This window comes from Pleurodeles waltl, chromosome 10, assembly GCF_031143425.1.
Source record: "Pleurodeles waltl isolate 20211129_DDA chromosome 10, aPleWal1.hap1.20221129, whole genome shotgun sequence".
In the NCBI taxonomy this organism is placed as follows: Eukaryota; Metazoa; Chordata; class Amphibia; order Caudata; family Salamandridae; genus Pleurodeles; species Pleurodeles waltl.
This window is the reverse complement of record NC_090449.1, coordinates 901684680-901706646: the sequence shown is the minus strand read 5'-3', so window position 1 is coordinate 901706646 and position 21967 is coordinate 901684680. Positions and strand designations below refer to the sequence as shown.

Below are 21967 nucleotides of genomic sequence, written 5' to 3'. Positions count from 1 at the left end.
AAGCCTACTACCAATTAAGCATATTAGGTGATGTGCATCTCTGTAATGAGAAGGGGTGTGGTCTAATGACATCACCACGCTATATCAGGTGTGCATAATTATTAGGCAACTTCCTTTCCTTTGGCAAAATGGGTCAAAAGAAGGACTTGACAGGCTCAGAAAAGTCAAAAATAGTGAGATATCTTGCAGAGGGATGCAGCACTCTTAAAATTGCAAAGCTTCTGAAGCGTGATCATCGAACAATCAAGCGTTTCATTCAAAATAGTCAACAGGGTCGCAAGAAGCGTGTGGAAAAACCAAGGCGCAAAATAACTGCCCATGAACTGAGAAAAGTCAAGCGTGCAGCTGCCACGATGCCACTTGCCACCAGTTTGGCCATATTTCAGAGCTGCAACATCACTGGAGTGCCCAAAAGCACAAGGTGTGCAATACTCAGAGACATGGCCAAGGTAAGAAAGGCTGAAAGACGACCACCACTGAACAAGACACACAAGCTGAAACGTCAAGACTGGGCCAAGAAATATCTCAAGACTGATTTTCTAAGGTTTTATGGACTGATGAAATGAGAGTGAGTCTTGATGGGCCAGATGGATGGGCCCGTGGCTGGATTGGTAAAGGGCAGAGAGCTCCAGTCCGACTCAGACGCCAGCAAGGTGGAGGTGGAGTACTGGTTTGGGCTGGTATCATCAAAGATGAGCTTGTGGGGCCTTTTCGGGTTGAGGATGGAGTCAAGCTCAACTCCCAGTCCTACTGCCAGTTCCTGGTAGACACCTTCTTCAAGCAGTGGTACAGGAAGAAGTCTGCATCCTTCAAGAAAAACATGATTTTCATGCAGGACAATGCTCCATCACACGCGTCCAAGTACTCCACAGCGTGGCTGGCAAGAAAGGGTATAAAAGAAGGAAATCTAATGACATGGCCTCCTTGTTCACCTGATCTGAACCCCATTGAGAACCTGTGGTCCATCATCAAATGTGAGATTTACAAGGAGGGAAAACAGTACACCTCTCTGAACAGTGTCTGGGAGGCTGTGGTTGCTGCTGCACGCAATGTTGATGGTGAACAGATCAAAACACTGACAGAATCCATGGATGGCAGGCTTTTGAGTGTCCTTGCAAAGAAAGGTGGCTATATTGGTCACTGATTTGTTTTTGTTTTGTTTTTGAATGTCAGACATGTATATTTGTGAATGTTGAGATGTTATATTGGTTTCACTGGTAATAATAAATAATTGAAATGGGTATATATTTGTTTTTTGTTAAGTTGCCTAATAATTATGCACAGTAATAGTCACCTGCACACACAGATTTCCCCCTAACATAGCTAAAACTAAAAACAAACTAAAAACTACTTCCAAAAATATTCAGCTTTGATATTAATGAGTTTTTTGGGTTCATTGAGAACATGGTTGTTGTTCAATAATAAAATGAATCCTCAAAAATACAACTTGCCTAATAATTCTGCACTCCCTGTATATATATATAGAGAGAGAGAGAGAGAGAAAGAGAGAGAAAGAGAGAGACTATAGTAAGAGAAATCTCTCTCTCAATCTCTCTCTCTCTCATCTATATATATATATATATATATATATATATATATATATATATATATATGTATCATACGTCAAAGCAGTACTTTCATGGTGCATTCAGCAGCTGGTGCCTGCGTCAGGGACGAGCTATTTCCCTGTAGTTAATTAGCCACCAAATGGAAACGCAGCACTGATCTAGACTTTGTTAGTCGAAACGCGTTGGTGATGGTTTGCTCTGGTGACCATTAAAACAAGAATATCAAGTATTTTCTGTGTTTCTATTTGGTGACTATGTAATGGCTACAACAGACGTTGTGTCCCTCTGTACTTCCAATGAACATGAGGATGGGTTGAAAGCCTGCAGATACTTCCTAAGGTCCAAGTCCATCAGTCTATTAGAATACCCTGAAATGCCAATGGAAATGCTACAGTTCTATCTAACACATAACACCTGTTTGATAGGGATTGAGGGGGGATGGTGATGACCATGTCCTTTGCGCCGACATACGCAAACCTGACAATAGGATGGTGGAAGGCAGAGACTGTCTGGACAGAGGAAAATCAAGGGACCTTCGAATGTGTGGTTCTGTGTGTGTGTTATATCAATGACTTATTTTTAATTTGGGAAGGGGAAAAAAAGGATTTGTTTGAATTTATTTTGTCACTTAACAACAGTCCTCAATGTCTGAAATTCACCTGTGAGGTAAGTACAACAAATATTAATTATCCAGACCAGTGGTTCCCAACCTGTGGGCCGGGGACGCCTAGGGGTCCGCGAAGCCTCCCAGGGGGTCCGCGACTGCTTAAAAAATGTAATAATATTAGGTCCCAGCTATCAGTAATGACTCAGTGGGGGTCCCCGGGTTCCAATAATGATTCAGTAGGGGTGCCTGGGCTCTAGTATTGATAAAATGGGGGTCCACAGTAGTCAAAAGATTGGGAACCATTGATCTAGACATTGGGATCTACACCAAAGATGGGAAGATGTGCACCAAAATCCACGGGAAACTGACAAGTTGTAACAGGTTATTACATGCTAACAGCCAATGCCCATGGCTCTGAAGTGGAGTGCACCGTGTGGTGAAACTGTAGGAGACAGACATCACTGCTCAGAAGATGAGGAATTCAAAGTACAAGCTACAGATATCTACACAAGATTCACCTGTAGAGGATATCCCAAATCAATACTTGTAGACGCCACAACAAGAGCATTTGTATTGGGACAAGCTCGGAAACATTATATCATAGGACGTTTGTGGATCCCAGGGTAGTCCTGTAGTTCACTTCACAGAAATGCAAGGAAAATTGGCCCTCATTACAACCCTGGTGGTCGGTGTTAAAGCGGCGGTAAAACCGCAAACAAGCCGGCGGAAAATAAAATGTAATCACGACCATGGCGGAAACCGCCAACATAGACAGCCACTTTAACACTCAGACCGCCACGGCGGTAGAAACAAACACCGCGGTGGTAACCGGCAACAGACAGACGGAAGACAAAGTACCGCCCACTGTATTTCAGCACGCCTATCTGCCACCTTTTCCGGGGCGGAACCAACGCTATCAAAAGCACGGCGGAAACAGTACACAGAAGGAAAAACACTCACCTCTCGACACCCAGCGAGGAACTAGGACGCCATGGAGCCCAAACTACAGGTGTTACCAATGCTGCTTTTCCTCCTGCTCTATCAGGAGCAGGACAGACGCCGTCGACGACCACGGTGAGTACTGCACCTACAACACATGGGAGGGGAGAAAGAGAGTGACACACACACGCAACACTCAACACGCAATACCCCCACCCTCACCAACAACACCATACACACAAATACATGCAGCAGCATTACATATACACCCCATCACCCCCTCGAAGAACGCAAGGACAAAAGGAAATTATTGTAACCAGTGTAATCATTAAAAATCTGATAGTCAAAAATCAAAATTCAGTATATACAAATATGTACACCAACTACACAAGTCTGGATAGTGTACCAATCATTGTCTGTGGACCACTGGTCCCAAAATGCATGGGTGAAGCCCACATTAGATACCTGACTGGAAAAGGAGAGAACACTGCTGGGGCATCTGACCGAAAATATACAGACACCTTAGGGGGAGAGGGAGGAGGGACACCTCAGCCAGATGAACGCACTATGCCACTGCTGCACGAGGGGGCTCCATGCCCATTGCTGTTTCCTGGGGAGTGCAAAGCCACAGTCTCTCAAGTCTCTCCAGTGGGTGGTTTGCCCACTGCTTTATCCTGGGGAGTGCAAAGCCACAGTCTCTCAAGTCTCTCCAGTGGGTGGTTTGCCCACTGCTTTATCCTGGGGAGTGAAAAGCCACAGTCTGTCAAGTGGATCTCATTCTCCACTGGTTCTGGAGGGGGCCTGGTGCCTAGAGTGCGTCATCCTGCCAAGGACTGGGGAAGTGGATGCTTTTTTCCACTGGTTCTGGCGGGAGCCTGGTGCCCATAGTGCTTCATCCTGTCAAGGACTGGGGAAGTGGATGCTTTTCTCCACTGGTTCTGGAAGGGGCCTGGTGCCCAGAGTGCTTCATTCTGCCAAGGATAGGGTGAGTGGATGCCTTCTTCCGCTGGTCCTGGAGGGGGCATGGTGCCCAGAGTGCTCCACGTGCAGTGTGGCCGGTACAATTCCCTCACCTGGGTGTGTGTGCCACAAGATTCTCAAGGTACAGGTAGCATGATACGCCATGGAGGTAGCGACATACCCCACACTGCTGCGGCTTCGCCTTCCACCTGCAGGTGCAAACAGTGATGGAAGTCATGCCTCATGGAAGCTGCAAAGGGTCCAGGAACTCTCATCCAGCCTTGGACAACTGACCACTGGGGATGGTAGCCATGTCAGCGGTGGTGTCACTGTCCGAGCACATCGCAGGGCCGGTGGCGGTGCTTGCAGTGGTGTCTGTGGCGGCGGTGCTGGCAGTGGTGCATGGGTCAGCACCTGCTGAAGGACACAGCAGGACATGCCGGTGGCTGTGCAGGTGGTTGTGCAGATGGCGGTACAGGTGGCAGTGCAGGTGGCGGTGCAGGTAGCGGTTGTGGTGGCGGGGTAGCTAGCGGTGTTTGTCGCAGTACAGGTTGGTGTGGCCGTGGGCAGAAGGTGTGACACTGGTCCCTCAGTCGGTGCCACCGTGCCTTCTCCTGACCTGTTCTTCTGCTTTTGTCCCTTCTCCACCTTTGATGGTGCCACAGTTCTCTTGCCACTATCCCCTTTTGTTTTTGCTGAGCCCTTGGTGGCTGGTAGTTTCGGCTTCTCCCTCTGGGATGTGGGCACCTTTTTCACCTTGGCAGGTGGCGGAATGTCCTTGCTCTCGCTACGTGGCACACTGCCAGCCCTGATGGATGGCGCACTCGATGACCCAGCAGGGGACCTGGAAAGCCTGGCCCTAAGGGATGGATGGGGGGGAAGGGGAAGGGAAGAGGTCAAGGGTTGCCAGGAAAAGTTTTTTAGACACACTGGGACGGGAAGATGGAGGTGGTTTGGGAGTGGAGGAAGAGGTAGTGGTTGGAGGAGGTGTACGTCTTCTGAATTTGGGTGAAGGGGCCTGGGGCGCAGGCTGTTGTGAGGTGGATGGCTGTTGGGTGGGTGTGTGCCTACGTTTGTGTACTTTGGGAGGAGGGCTCACAGACACACTGGGAGAGGACACAGGGGATGTGTGAATGGAGGTGGGGTTGGTGATTGCACGTGAGCGGTGTGTGGTGATGGGCGTGCTGGTGATGGAGGTAGTGGCTGAGGATGTAGTGCATGCAGGTGTGAGTGGAGACGAGACAGGGAGGGAGGATGAGGGGATGTGCTGGTGTGTGTTGTTTGAGGTGCGTGGATGTTAGTGGCTAATAGGTGAGGACACCACCACTGCTGTAAAAGATGGGAGGACCTGCGCCGCTGGAGCAAGAAGACGGTGGAGGCCCAGCTGGGGATGGCCTCCCATTCAGCTCACTCTGCGTGCATTACGAGGTGTCTGGGTGGGGGAGGTGGTCAGTGTGTTCCCCTAGGCCAGGTCGAAATTGGTAGGCAAGGTCCCTTGTGATGCAGGTTATACGGCACCCCAACCCCACTAGTGGTAAGAGCCATCTACACCTAGTCAGGCTCCTGTGACTTCCAGGTGTGCAGCAATTGGGCTTAGGCCTCGTACCCCATGGTCAGATGAATTTTCAAGGAACTGTTAGTGCATGGTGTAGTGCTGAGGGCTGCTCCCTGTGTGTTGTGTCTGCCAACGGTAGTGGTGTTGCATGCACTAAACATGTTTTTCTTCTGTCTTCCCCCCCTTTTTGTGGTCTCCCTGTTCTTGTGTGCAATAGCATCATCAGGCGGGGGAGCATTGGCACCGGAGCAGGAGGGAGCTGCAACCCACTTGGCTCTGGAGGGTGAAGCAACGGAGTCTGAAGCCACCAGTGGGACGGAGGGCGAGGGGAGCTCCATGGCGGGGACAGGAGCAGACACCACTGACAGCGACTCCTTGCGGTGCCCACCGCATCAACAGGTACAGCCGCCACCCCCCCTACCAGCACCGCCCTCCCAGCAGCCCCTCAGCGTGTGTCCCATGCCCACTCACCCAGGAGGGTGGGCATCTCCTTCGCCCCAGGCACCTCAGGCCCTGCCCTAGTCAGCCCTGCTGCCCTCAGTGAGAAGGCTATTGACCTCCTGAGATCCCTCACTGTTGGGCAATCTACCATTTTGAATACCATCCAGGGTGTTGAGAGGCATTTGCAACAAAGAAATGCATACCTGGAGGGCATTCATTCTGGGCAGGTGGCCCAACAGAGAGCATTTCAGGCTCTGGCCTCAGCACTGATGGCAGCCATTGTCCCTGTGTCCAGCCTCCCCCTCCAACTTCCTCCACCCAGACCCAATCCCCTGTACCTCAGCCTATCCCAAGCACACCATCAGACCAGCATGCACACTCATCAACACACAAGAGTGGACATAGTAAACATAAGCACCACCCATCCCCCAGACACTCACACAAGCATCATACCCATGCAGACATGCCAACATCCACTGCCTCCACTGTGTCCCCCTCCTCCACGTCTCCCTCCTCTCTCCCTGTCACGTCTCCACTCACACCTGCATGCACTACATCTTCAGCCACTACCTCCATCACAGCACACGTATCACTACACACCGCTGACGTGCAGTCACCACCCCACTACCATTCACACATCCCCTGTGTCCTCTCCCTGTGTGTCTGTGAGGCCTCCTCCCAAACTATACAAACGCAGCCACACACCCACCCAACAGCCATCCACCTCACGACAGTCTCCAGCCCATGCACCTTCACCCAAAGTCAGCATACGAACACCTCCTACAACCACTACCTCTTCCTCCACTCCCAAACCCCCTCCATCTACCCATCCCAGTGTGTCAAAAAAGCTTTTCCTCTCAAATGTTGACCTCTTCCCTACACCTCCCCCCCGTCCGTCCCCTAGGGCCCATCTTTCCAGGTCCCAACCCAGCACCTCAGCCACCACATCACCGGGCACAGTGGAGCAAGAAATATCCAGATTCTGGAGTGCGCAAAGCAACAGGGCTGCCAGTGTCCCAAGTAGCGAGTCCAAGGACATTCCACCACCTCCAAAACAGAAAAAGTTGCCACATCCCGGAGGGAGAAGGCCAAAACACCTGCCACCAAGGGCTCAGCCAAGACAACAGTTGGAAGTGGCAAGACAGCTGCGACACCATCCAAGGTGGGGATGGGCCTGAAAAAGAAAGGCAAATCAACGTCGCCGCCAACCTGCATGGCGGACAAGACCGCCACCGGCACCGCCACATGCACCGCCACCACGGGCACCGCCGCCAGCACCCAAGATACTGAGCCCTTCACCAGCACCGCTGACACTGTGCCCTTCAGCAGCACCGCAGTCAGTGAGCCCGCCACCAGCACCACCGCTCATGACACCGCCGCCAGCACCGAGGTCAGTGAGACCGCCACCAGCACCGCCACTCATGACACTGCTGCCAACGCCGAGGTCAGTAAGCCCCCCACCAGCACCACCGCTCATGACACCGCCGCCAGCACCGAAGTCAGTGAGCCCCCCACCAGCACCGCCGCTCATGACACCGCCGCCACCACTGAGGTCAGTGAGCCCGCCACCAGCACCACTGCCCAATGACCGCCACAAGCACCGCCGCTACTGAGCCCGCCGCCAGCACCGCCAGCGGCCACGCCAAATCCTGAGCCAGTGGCACCACCGCAGACATGACTGCCATCCCCAGTGGTCATTCGTACAAGGCTGATGGTCAGTTCCAGGGGCCTGGGCAGCTTCCATGTTGCCCCACTGTCAGTGGACTGTCACATCCACTACCTCAGTCCTTGGCAGGATGAAGCACTCTGGGCACAAAGCCCCCTCCAGAACCAGTGGTGAAAGGCATCCACTACCTCAGTCCTTGGCAGGATGAAGCACTCTGGGCACAAAGCCCCCTCCAGAACCAGTGGAGAAAGGTATCCACTACCTCAGTCCTTGGCAGGATGAAGCACTCTGGGCACAAAGCCCCCTCAAGAACCAATGGAGAAAGGCAACCACTACCTCGGCCCTTGGCAGGATGAAGCACTCTGGGCACAAAGCCCCCTCAGAACCAGTGGAGACTGTTATCCACTTGAGAGACTGTGGCTTTGCATTCCCCAGGATAAAGCAGTGGGCAACCCACCCACTGGAGAGACTTGAGAGACTGTGGCTTTGCACTCCCCAGGATAAAGCAGTGGGCAACCCACCCACTGGAGAGACTTGAGAGACTGTGGCTTTGCACTCCCCAGGATAGGGCAGTGGGCAAACCACCCACTGGAGAGACGTGAGAGACTGTGGCTTTGCACTCCCCAGGATGCAGCATTGGGCAAACCACCCACTGGAGAGACTTGAGAGACTGTGGCTTTGCACTCCCCAGGATAAAGCAGTGCGCAACCCACCCACTGAAGAGACTTGAGACTGTGGCTGTGCACTCCCCAGGATAAAGCAGAGGGCAAACCACCCACTGGAGAGACTTGAAAGACTGTGGCTTTGCACTCCCCAGGATACATCAATGGGCATGGAGCCCCCACGTGGAGCTGGCGTTGTGCACTCATCCGGCTGAAGTGCCCCCCCTTCACCCTGAGGTGCCTGTTTTTTTCCCATCTGATGCCCCTGCAGTGTTCTCTCCATTTCGATCGGGTATCTTGTGCGGGCCTCACCCATGCATTTTGGGCCCAGTGGTCCACGGACTATATTGGTGCAGTACCTGGACTTAAATTCTTGATGTGCATATTTGTTCATAGTATATATAAAATGTTGACTAATGGATTTTACATGATTACAATCGTTCAACTCATTTCCTTTTATCATTGCGTTCTTCCAGGGGGGGGATGGGGGTGTAAATGTAATGTTTTAGCATGTATTGGTGTGTGTGTTGTTGTGGGTGAGGGTGGGGGTAGGAGTGTTGCGTGTTGCGTATGTGTGTCACTCTCTTTTCCCTCCCCTGTGTTGTAGGTGCAGTACTCACTGTGGTCGTCGCCGCCGTCAGTCGTGCTCCTGGTAGAGGAGCAGGAAGACAATCGCAGGGAGTATTTGGAGTTCAGGCTCCATGGCGTCCTGGTTCCTTGTGGGTTGTGTAGAGGTGAGTGTTTCCCCTTCCAAGTCCTGTTTCCGCCGTGTTTTTGTTCGCGTTGAATCCGCCCGGAAAAGGTGGCAGATTGGCCTGTCATAATAGAGTGGGCGGTACATTGTCTTCCGCCTGACTGTTGGCGGTCAACGTCCATGCTGTTTGTCTGTACCGCCGTGGCGGTCAGAGTGTTAAAGTGGCTGTCTATGTTGGCGGTTTCCGCCGTGGTCGTAATCCCATTTGTTTTTCCGCCAGCCTGTTGGCGGTCTTACCGCCGCTTTAACACCGACGCCAGGGTTGTATTGAGGGCCCTAGTGTACTAATGCATTGGATTACTCATCTTTAGTTACAAAAGGCAGTACACATTGCTGACTTGACTTACTCTGCATCAGGCAGCCACTCCATAGATGGAAGGTGGGTGGCTTCCTCCTGCAAGATTTTGATACTGAACACGTCATCAATTTTGCCTCACTCAAATACAATGAAATCTGAAATTAAGCATCTGGTATACAGTTGCAGAAATACAGCGATTACCTTGATACATGTAATTTCAGCACACATAACATATGTAAATAGCATTGAGGAGTGTGCGTATATGCATGCAGGAATACTCATCTGTACAGGAAAATTGTTGGGTATAAAACAGGGCTTCTTGCACCATGATGCAAGGGTGCATGAGTTAATGCTAGCCAGTCTAACTTATCCCACCAGTGAATGAGCAGTGTAATGCACAGTATGCTGCTAACATTGCATTCCTGCATGTGATCTTTTAGACAGTGATTCAACATGACTTTATACCTTGCACTGAGTGAATGCCTCACATACATGGCACATTGAGGAGGTACAAGGCCTGAGTCTGCATTTCAGTACTAATCCATGTGCAATTTAGTTGGTTTGTCCAGCTGGCTACACCATGCCAATGACACTGTATCCATGCATTGAGGGGGGCTCCATATGTGGTTTAAAACCAATTACACTTGCACAGTGTGCTCCAAAAATACACATTTCACTGAGATATGAAGCCTGACATCCACTTTACATTAGCAAAGCCATATGACCAGATCCCTGCCATCTGGACATTTACACTCACAATGTTCAACAGTCAGGCAGTCTGGTAATGATTTGTACAAAAGCATAGATCAATAGAGTAGCAGGCCTACATCCCTGCAGCCTCCAAGGAATCAGTGTAATTGTAACTCTCTCACTCCATTTCACATGGGTATGACCTAGAATACTCTGAGGAAGGCTCAGGCACCACTGAGGCTGGATTACAAAAGCTATATCTCATGTAAATGTATATACATTATTATGTATCCACACTAATGGAAATGTACAAACACCCTTACAAAAACACTTGTTGAGATGCCTTTTTTATTTTCCATGGCTCAAAATCATGACGTGGACACACTTTGGCATGTTATTACCACATTTCCAGCATCTATCATTGGAAAAATGTTTAGAATGTGATGGCTAACCTGCTGACACTGTCCTCCATGTTTAAACAATTTGGGTTTTTAATTGACACACAGATACAGGGACAGGTATGTGTCACCTAACATTCTCAGTGTTGATCAACAGGAATTTTTACCCACACCTATATTCAGAGACACTGGAATTATGTAGCAGGAAAAATTCGATGTATGCAGCATGTATGAGCATAGTATACTGCAAGATGAAGCAATATACGTGGCAATCTGACAAACATTTTATAATGTTCTGATTTCACAATACCTTCATGTTAACACTTGGTAACCCTGTCTGGGTAATTTTTGCACCTCATCTGCACCTGTTTCATACTCAAATATGGCCACAGGCAACAGAAACGTGGCCAGATAAGCTCAGTGACAGTCAATCATTTGAAACATGGTTTGTTATGTTTGTACCATTTGTGATATGACTAAATTGATTGATTGTGTTGAACATCTGCAAATTAAACACCGAGGATGGTTCATGTTCCAAATGCATCAAGACTATAGATATTGAAACATCACCACAGATGGAACAATGCATGAATCCTATGGGCCTCCTTGTCAATTCTAAATGAATCTGTGGACAAGTTCTGTTGTGTTGGCACACAGACCGTAATTTGGTTGCAGGTGATTGGTACTTTCCCTTTCATATCACAATGTTACAACTCTAATGGATCACATGCAGACGTCACAGGGCTACAAACATGTACCAACTACACTTACTGGTGGCATTTGGATCCCAGAAGGTGTTGACTTCTCCCTGAGTGAATGGGACATGTCCACCTACAAGACAAAGATTTGAACATTACATTGTAAATAGTGCAGCCACACAAAGTCCAAATTCCCTAATAAATACTATGACATTCCAGTACATTTAAATTATTCAACACTCTTGACACACATATGGACATATTGTATGCATATTGGATGCAGCTAGTCACCTTTCAGTGCTGAGCTGCCTGGACGTTGAAGCTCAGAGGGATCTAACATCGCATACCTAGAGCATGCCTCAGGCATGTAATGTTTTCAGTAGTCCTGGTCAGCTTCATCTCAGGCCCCTTGCACTATGACACAAGGGTGAAACCATTGGCACAAGGCAGACCAAAGTAGTGCAGTGATATGAAAGGACAGGTATACACCATATGTAGCATTGTAAGGATCATATCAGATTTTTCATAGCGCTGGTGCACAAAGTGCTAACTAGCTTTAAATGCAAGCTACCTTGCAACACAGTGCAAGGGTGCATGCCTTGTAAGGAGGTTTGTATTGTTTAGTCCTGTGAGGGCCACAGTCCTGCAAAAGAAAATTGCCTAAGGCATTTTCATCTGCCTACCTGTGCTGCGCACTGCAGCACACATACAAAGTTTAACATAAATGGAGAATAAACATATATTCCCTCCTTACCCATCTCCTATATAGGTTTGGCATTTTTTGAGCATCCCATTGTCAGTCACATATGATAAATCAGGGACTGCTTCTGAATCCATGCATTTTCAATGCGAACAACAGCCCACAACCACCTGGGGCAGGGTATATCAACACAGCAATGTGCACTGCTTTACATTACATTGCATTTATGGAGCCACTCTCAGACAAGCAAAGTAGCCTTGTATTGCTTAGATATTTCACTTTATTTTTCACACTGCACATGAAGCAAGTTGCATGGTGCAAATTCAAATTACCACATAAAAAAATCAGCCCCTTTAATGTTTAGATTTTGCATGATTGATATAGCAACATTACTACATGCAGATGGTACATACATACACACATATGGGGTCTCCTATCTCCAGTCCCAGCAGGTCCACCAGATACACCTCACATGCCACAACATCACCCCACTGATGTTTGAGGTGGGAGACTGTGTGATCCCCTCCAAATACCTGGCAAATATGCCAACGCAGCCACTCCCAGCAATCTTTCCAGTCTTTGAGAGGGTAGCCTGGCTGACCCTACACCCAGAGGCCAACATGTTGGGCAAGTAATGTATGATTAGCCATATGAGACCCCATTCTCTCCCTCACTATAATTTTTACTCCTACCCTTCCCTGACAGAACCCTATTCTCCCTTAACTTACTACATCCCACAAAACACCCTTAAATGAATAACTACATCTAATAAATGAAACCCCTAAATTGATGACAATAAAAAGACAAATACTTGTACAATATACTACAAAAACGCACAAAAGGTACACAATTGACACAAGAAAGGGACAGACCAGACACCAAATAGACCAAAACACAAAAAATACAGCAGACAGCAGCGCAACAGGGGAGATTCCTAGGATCTACTGTAGAAGCATGGCTTTTGCTGGAGCAAACATTTTAGTCCTACTTCCATAGGTCCAGGACTGGGGTGGCACGACTTGGCAGGACAAAGTGACAGATGGCAATGTCCAGGTACTAACTTTATCTGGTGTAATTGCAATAATTCCCATTGTTTGACCAGGCAGCTGTTTCTTACACACAAAATAAGTCATTGTCCTCCATCTAATGTAGCGAGGCACCCACTTCTGCACTCAGGGGTATACCTATAACCCTAATTGTGTGGCACTTGCACCATGCTATGTGGTACATACGTGGCACAAAACAAAAATGAGATTTATAAAGCCACACTGCATGCAACACAGGCATCCTTGCACCATGGTGAAAGGGTGCTTGTTTTGGTGCTAGGTTCAGCAAAGGTTAAAGGACAGGACTGTGCTATATTCTTGTGAATTCAAAACCTTCCTGCCCTTTCCCTGTCATACATTGAACTGCATCAAGGTGACTTGCTCTGCTGCACTGCATGACAAATCACACAAATATACCACTCAATGTACAGTCACAGGACATCCAGTGCCTAATATTGTTAAACACGTGTATCATGCTACCACCAGCATACTGACATGCAGCACACACACTGCGCACATTTTTGTTTTACACTCTCTTTCAACTGTATTAGAGTGTGTCACGTTAAACACTCCTTACGAGCACACACACATTAACTATGTGCAGTGTTTTTAAAATGTTGGACATGTACTTTTAAGTTTAACATGTCCAAATAGTGAAAACTCTTAAATTTGTTTTTCACTACTGCAAGGACCATCTCTCCATAGGATAGCATTGGGATTACCTTAAAACACCTTTTATGTGTAACTTCCAAATGGGAAAAGACAGAAAAATGAAGTGTGGTGTCCCCGGACACACAATTTAAAATCACACTTTTATGCTGAAGTTGGATTTTAAATTGCAAGTTTGAAAATGCCACTTTTAGAAAGTTGTAATTTTCTTACTTTATCCATTCGGTGTCTCTGCCTCTCTCTGAATACACATCTGGGGTTGTTGATAGCAGGGCTTTGTGCATTCCCTCTAGACAGTCACACACAAAGGGAGCTTCGGTGTGACATTTTCATCCAGATGGCACATCACAAAGGCTGATGGGGGGTGGAGCTTAGTACTTCCTCACTTACTCCTGAATAGGGATGTGCCTCTCCTCATAGAAAGGGCTGCATAACCCCACCCTCCTCCGGACCTCACGCATCCGGAGTGGTACTGGAGGCCCTGGGTGTTGTTTCTTTGTGGACAGGGCAGCTGTCCTCGGGAGTTCTCGGTCCTCTGTGGTGCAGGGCAGTCCTCTGGAGCTTGGCAGAGGTCGCTGGGCCCGCTGGGTGCATTGCTTTCTTTGTGCACGTTCTCTGAAGCAGAAGACAGGCCAGTAGGGCTGCGGACAAGTCTGTTTGTGTCGTCCTTCTTCTCTGCGGGGGTTTCAGCTATGCAGTCCTGCGGGGAGGGGGTCACCTCAGCTCTGGACACCTTAGGGATAGTCATACCTGGGGTGGTCACTCCTCCCTGTTTTCCCAAATGTTCCTACCGGACTTGCCGCCAAAAGTGGGGCTTTGTCCGGGGGGTGGGAAACTCCACTAGCTGGAGTGCCCTGGGGCACTGTAACCCAAGGCTTGAGCCTTTGAGGCTCACTGCCAGGTGTTACAGTTCCTGCAGGTGGGAGGTGTAAAGCACCTCAACCAGGACAGGCTTTGTTTCTGACCATGGAGAGCACAAAGGCTCTCACCCCATGTGGTCAGAAACCTGTCTGAAAGTGCCAGGCTGGCACAGACTGGTCAGCCCTGCACTAGCAAGTTGGCTAACAATCAGGGTGCATCTCTGAGATGCCCCAGGGTGCACTTTTCAATAAATCCCAAACTGACGCCAGTGGGGATTTATTGTGCTGAGAAGTTTGATACCAAACTTCCCATTATTCAGTGAAGGCATTATGGAACTGTGGAGTTCGTAATGACAAACTCCCAGACTATATACTCAATATGGCTACACTGCACTTACAATGTATAAGAATGGACTTAGACACTGTAGGGGCAAATTGCTCATTCAGCTATGCCCTCACCTGTGGTATTCTGCACCCTGCCTGAGGGCTGTAAGGCCTGCTAGAGGGGTGACTTACCTATGCCATAGGCAGTGGTTTGTGGGCATGGCCCCCTGAGAGGGTGTCATGTCGACTTTGTCATTTTCTCCCCACCCACACATGCTGCAAAGGCAGAATATATGTGCTTGGTGAGGGGTCCCCCAGGGTGGCATAATACACACATTGGTTAGATTTCTTTATGTCATTTTTTTGTCCCCCGCCCTAACGGGGGAATGCCCCCTTTGCATACATTATGCCTGACACAGGCATAATATGGCACAAAGGGTTACAAAGTGGCGCATTGTATGCATTGCGCCACTTTGTAAATATGGCGCTGTGTTTTTTCAATAATGTGGCGATATGTGGCATAAGGGGCTTTTAAATCTGCCCCATAGTTTTCAGTTTTGGAAACTAACTAATGCAGTTTTTTGAGACAGCTAAGCCACGTACTACGTAGAGTATATCACTCATGAAGGAACTGACATTCATGTTTCCAGAGCATAGGTGCTATGTCTGAGGCAGTGATAGGCAAAAAGAGACTCTAACATTTACTAATATACTGAGAAACTACTTCTATGTCTAGCAATAACAAAGGCAATTGTAGAATTTCTCACACACCCAAGTATTCACTAACAAAGGCACTGAGGTATATGTTCAACCACTTACGTTCAGATTTACAGAGCCATAAATGTTCTAAAACAGGCAATCACATACTGGCACATGTACTATAAGATCTCATGGCACAACTAGAGCTACACAGCTACATTCATTCACATATATATAGGGAAGTACTGAGAGATTATCTTAATGTATCTAGACAAATACTGCTTTCCTTCAGGGTGAGGCCTAGTACTGCAGAGGCTGTGTGTGCTATGTTACTGACTATTGAAATTGCTCTGTAAAACTGGTTTGTGAAGTCTCAAACTCACTGTTTAGGGCAAATATGTCACCTCTCTGACATGCTGTAGGTATGCCATGAAGTATTCTGCAATGTGCCCAAGCAATTAAAAAACATACTTTTCAGTTTTGGAAACTTATTCATACACTTTGAGACACCTAAGCCAAGCACTACTCATTCAAGTTTCCAGAGAATGGATGCTGTGTCTCAGCCACTAACTGATAAAAAGGAACACTTCTACATTCACTAATATGCTGAGAAAGCACTTCTATGTCTAGCAATAAGAAAAGCAATTGCAGATTCACTCACCTAACCCTGTATTGCCTTGCAGATGTACTGAGGTAAATGTTCAGGCACTTACATACAGTCTTACAGAGTCATGAAGGTTATAAAACAGGCACTCACATACTGGCAGATGTTCTATAAGATCTCATTGTGCTACTAGAGCTAGACAGCTAGGTAGGCTTATACACATAGGCAAGTAGTAACACAATCTTTTCATGTATCTAGAGCAATAATGCTTTTGTGAAGGATGAGGCCTAGTAGTGCAGACTGTTTGTGTAATCTCCCAGTGACCATTAATATTACACTCCAAAACTGCTTTGTATTGTCTCAAAATGACATTTTAGTGCAGTATTAAGTTTGGGAAAGTGGCTTGTGCAGTGTGAGACATCTAACCAAGCACTACATAGATTATACCAGTCATAAAGCGACTGATATAAATTGTATAGCATATGAACGCTGTGACAAGTTGCAGGTATGCCATCAAGGACCCTGCCATGTTCTTAAGTGATTATGAAATGTAGTTTTCAGTTTTACAAAGTACATTATGAACTCTCAGATGTCTGACACTGTTTTGTAAATTCACCTGTATGATATGCAACACAGATCTTGTGAACCTTAATCATTCCTTAATTTATATTGTACTTAGGTATGTAAAATGTTTAATGTAGAATCACATAATTTGATATTAAATGTATCTTTTATTATTAATTTTCAGGTGTGAGAATCTACTTATCTACACAGACATGCAAAGCCATCTATAGCTCAACTAAAAAGAAAGAAAAACATAACTACTATGTCCATAGAACCAAGAAAAAAAGGACCAGAATGCTGGAAAAGTACTGATTGTAGAAGGGGCTACTGGTAAGAGAATGATGACATTTCTTAAAATACTATATGGACAACTTGAGGTAGATAAGAGAAAAAGTATTACATCAAGCAAGAAGCAAGTAAAACCACTTATGAGAACTAAAACATCCTACGAAAAACAGAGGCTTTATCTAGAAGACAGCACCATTTTAAGGAAATAAGAGTTAGAATGTTTCATAGCAGAGTAGTACAGAATCTAATGAGAAATATGAAGAAATACAAAAGACGGAGAGAAGCTTTGAAACAAAAGGAACATGTTGAGGGTATAGTTGAAAAGGCTTTTTTTCTGAAGAGAAAGCTGTTCACCTTAATTTTGACAATAAACACAAAAAGGGTATGTGGTTCACTAGTGATAGGGAGCTGTGTCCACAGGAGATTATCCAGGGGCTCCTAGACCTCAATGGGTGTGTAAGTGGAGTGTGAGTGCTGTGAGGTGGTGATGGGTAGGGGGAGGGGGTATTTCCTTTATGGACTAGGTGGTCTCACACTCTATATAGTGTCAAGCTTCATCATTTGACCACCTAGCCCCACCCAGGTAGGACAGTGCCACCTGGGCGGACTCAACCTCACTGTTAAAGTAACAGAGGGAGTGCGTAAATTATTATTTATCTGGAGTAAGTGGGATCCAGCTACGCTAGGGGAAGATATAAAAACACCTAAGCAGTTACCAGTGTGCAATCTACACTTTTAATAATGGTGTCTGCTGGTGTATTAAAAACAAGGATGGGACACCAGGGTGAGAGCAAGGACTCACTGGGTCACCTATCTAAAAAATGGCCAACATGTTTCTGCCCTCTACAATGAGCCAAGGAAGGTCTGGGGGCATTCTGCAGGGCCTAGGATCCCTCGACGTCATGCAATGCAAAGCCAAACATCCAACACTCAATAAGAGAGTGGGAAAGGAAATATAATAAATGATGGGGCCTACCTGTGGTGAGGAACTACCTAGCGGAGGCCTGGAGGAACAGAAGCGTGATTAACGTTATGTGAAAAACCACAATACAGCACAGCAAAACACACATAGAGGGGTGACACAGCAAGCCAAAGTCATGCAATGTATACGGTGAAACATATATCTTCCGAGAATATAATACCTTACCCCACATCTAAAGGCTACTTGCCCCAGATTCCAGGAGGGGGGGTGTCCCCTTATATTCACACTCTAGGGGAAGAGGAAAGAAAAAGAAATAGTCAGGGACGGCAGTCAATATAAGTAAAATAATCATGATTCTGTGGAAGTGTCCGTAGGTATACTTCCTATGGCACAGTTAGGGGAATACCTCTGTAAAACGACCAAAAAGACAACATCTAGTGTCAAAAAAGGTAATGGGAACCTGGAGAGAGGCAAACTGCTGAAACGGGGGAAAAACAGTAACCAAACAATCAGGAACCAACATCATAGCATGCTAGAGAACCCGACCGTCTGAGCCCCAGATCAGGGACACAGACGGAGGGTAAAGTGAAGTAAAGTAAACTGTACCCACTGCTGCAACCAACACACACTCTCTCAGCCAACCAGAATCTTATCTGTAGCTAAGCAGAAGATCTCATAAGCGACCGGTGAGAAAGTGCTCCTGCACTTACTACATCAAAGGATGCGCTCGCTATGCGCCTAGTCCGACCCCTCGCTGGACCGCTTGAGGTGCCTGGTCCAGATTGTGGGCGGCTTAAATAGGAAGGGCAATAAAGTAATAATGAGGACCCCCTGCGCTTCCTGTGCCGAGCCGGCTCGGGCCGGTTTCCCTTGCTCGGCACACAGAGGCACGAAACCAGACTGCATTTGTGTATATTGCAGACCACTCACTACAAAAGCCAAACTCAATATGTTATTGTGTCCACAAAGAAATGTCTTACGTTTGTTTCCATGCAGAAGTATTAAACAGAAAATTGCCACTTGGCAAGCATTAGACCCATTTAGAGTAAGCAAGTATACAAATCTACAAGGACATTCATTAACAAGTTTACCAAATAAAAGTGTGCCAAAGCACCTTTCATCATTTTATAAGGTTAGCAGTGCACCACTTGCATATGCAAACTTTAGTTAGAAGACTTTGTCATGTGAAGACTCCTGTACTATGTTTAGGGGAAATTAATAAAGCTCTTTTGCATGGAAGTCTAGCAGAAGTAGAAAAATAAGATTGTGATGATGTACAGTTTCATTTCTTTGGGCCTGAACAAGAGCCCAGAGAAGATGTTCAGTTAGAATCTGCAAATGTAGTAATAGAAGAGTTCAGTATTTGGGTAGATAACTTTCAAGAAATTAGGAAGTTCAATACAGTCTGTTCAGAGAAACCAGACTGCATTTGTGTATGTTGCAGATGACGTCACTACAAAAGCCAAACTCGATATGTTATTGTTTCTTCAAAAACTGAAGAAGACAATAAAGATAAGTGGTGAGATTTTGCAGCTATTTATTTGTAGAAGAAAGCTTTGATTGTTTTATACAACAAATTATATCTAAGTACTGTTATAATAAATTAGAGGAGAACAAAATGCCAGCTAAAGCAATATATAATAACTTAGAATTAGTTTCTATTCCACACAAATTGCAAGAGTTGAACGTTTATGAGTCTATACTTGTACAATGTGTGCATCTATTTCAAGCAGTTGTATGTATGGAGCCAAAAACAGGAAAGTTGCCTCCAAGTGGATCTGAAAGGTAGAGTTGTTTACTTGCCATTAGATTTTAATCAGAATGTTGAAACTGTTGGTGTTGAAAGAGATTATGAGGAAGGACTTTTAATTCTAGTGAATAGTATGCCTACTAAGAGAAAAAAGGTTTGGCAAGAGTTAGCAGATGTTACCAAAGTTAAGAAAGCAACATTATATCTGGTACAACATAACATTTATTATAAACATTTTAGACTCTCTTCAAGATATTTCACATATAGATGATGATACGGTGGAATCAAGAGGTCAAATTGAAAAATTGGATCAGACAAAAACTGAACAGATTTATGAACATTACAGTATGCACCCTCTACATCCTAAAGAAATTACTAGAGATGCTATTGAACTATTTCAAATGAAAAAGCACAAGGAACTCCATTAAGTGTGTGGGAGAAAAGCTTAGAAGCTTGTTGTTTCCCACACCTGCTTCCTACAGGAGTAGGAGGAAGATATGATGACCTTTCTGTACAAATCCCGGCAGTTGAGTACAGGTCAACTAGACTATATTCAGAGGGTCCTAGATTTCGACTGTGTATTCTTTATATATTTCATCTACTTTTTGAGAGTGACTTTTCAAGATTATCCTATGCAGTAAATCACATTCTAAAAACAAAAGTTCACCTCCAGAACCTAACAGCAACTGAATTTGTTGATAAAGTATATGGAAAAGACCAACACCTTGAGTACAACTTAGTTAATTTTATGGCATGTCAACGTTGTACAAATTAATATTGGCATCATCCCCATGGTGAGCTGAAATGCATGTTGAGGAATCTAGGAACGCCTACTAGGTTTGTGACAATCAGGTGTGCAAAGTATGGGTGGGACAATCTCCTTGAATTTTTAAGAGAGGCAAAATCTAACATAGCATATATCAATCTGAAAACACCAGGAGAATTCTGTTCATTGGAAATATTTGTAGATATTTTAACCCCCAATTTCAAGCAATGATGGCTTTCATCTGCAACAAAACAAATCCACCTCTTGGCATAGCCACTGATTTCTTTTGGCATAAAGCATACCAAGCTATATTTACATGCTGTTGTAGGTAAAAATGCCCCAAAGTTTGGAACAGATACTCATAAGTGTGTGTTTTTTTCATAGAATAGTATGTCACATGTGCTATTCCAAAGGCAAATTCTGATACACCATTGAGACAACAAGTTCTTAAATTTCAAACTCATAGGTGTGGTAAATACTGTCAATGAAAATACAGATCAAAAGCAAAATGTAATATTCAACACCGTTTTGGATTCCCTCAACCTATGATATCAGAAGGAATAGCGAATAGCTTTTTGTCTGTAGAGAGACACCTTGACACAGAAATCTCCCAAAAATACATACAACCTCAGAAGAACAGTAGCATCAAAATATATCAAAGACTACAGCCCTGTCTTTCGAAAGATGTGGAATGCAAATATGGACATTCAATTTGTTGCAGATAATTCTATTTCTGTAGCTTGTTATGTCACTCCTTACATAACAGAGGTAGAAAAGACAGATATGAAAGTGTTGTTGGAAGAGATTTCAGCAGAAAAGAGCCTCACTAAACTGTTTTACAGTTTTAGTGTAAAAATGCTTTCACACAGGGAAATTGGATCTTATGAATGTGCAGACAGGTTGAGCAGTGCAAGTTTGTTCTCAAAATCTAGAAGGAGTGTGTGAGTAAGCTTAGGCCTTGCCACTACCAATAACAGAGTATTAAAGTATTTTCCAGAAATACAGTATCTTGCAGAAGTTGATCAAGAGAGTACAGATATTGTGAAGACTAACATGTTGGATACATACTACCCTACAAGAAGTATCCATCTTGAAAACATGTGTCTGTATGAAATACTACAACATTACACATATAGAAGTAATGTCACTGTAAACATCGAAGAAGGATGATTTGCAGTTACTAGGTGTGATGGTTGTTTGATAAGACACAACAAAGTAAATCTAATCAATCACATGAATCTTAGTTGTCAAACACCAGACAGAAAATAATTTTTCCACTCAGCCCTTTTACCGCTGTTTAAACCATGGCAAAATGAATCAGAACTACTCGGTCAGTATGATTGTTATGAAGATTCATTCAATGCTGTAAAAGATACCATTCAGTGTTCAATATTTCCTACATATTTGCAAATACTGAAAGATGAGGTTGCACAGGAAGAAACTATTGCTGCTGGAATAGCCAAGAACAGTTCGCAAAGCAGCCAAAGCTCTACACTAGGAAGTCAAGATCATTTTGGAGAACCAGTAATTCAAAATGAA

General features: G+C 45.7%; 1 long non-coding RNA gene across 1 annotated transcript in view; it reads left to right on the top strand.

The window, feature by feature from the left end:
* LOC138260838 (uncharacterized) overlaps positions 1 to 21967 on the top strand; it is a 277773-nt gene that overhangs the window by 213756 nt on the left and 42050 nt on the right. The window contains exon 2 of the long non-coding RNA XR_011199020.1: positions 16887 to 17032. This is a non-coding gene — a long non-coding RNA (uncharacterized lncRNA). The remainder of the gene's footprint in view (positions 1 to 16886; positions 17033 to 21967) is intronic.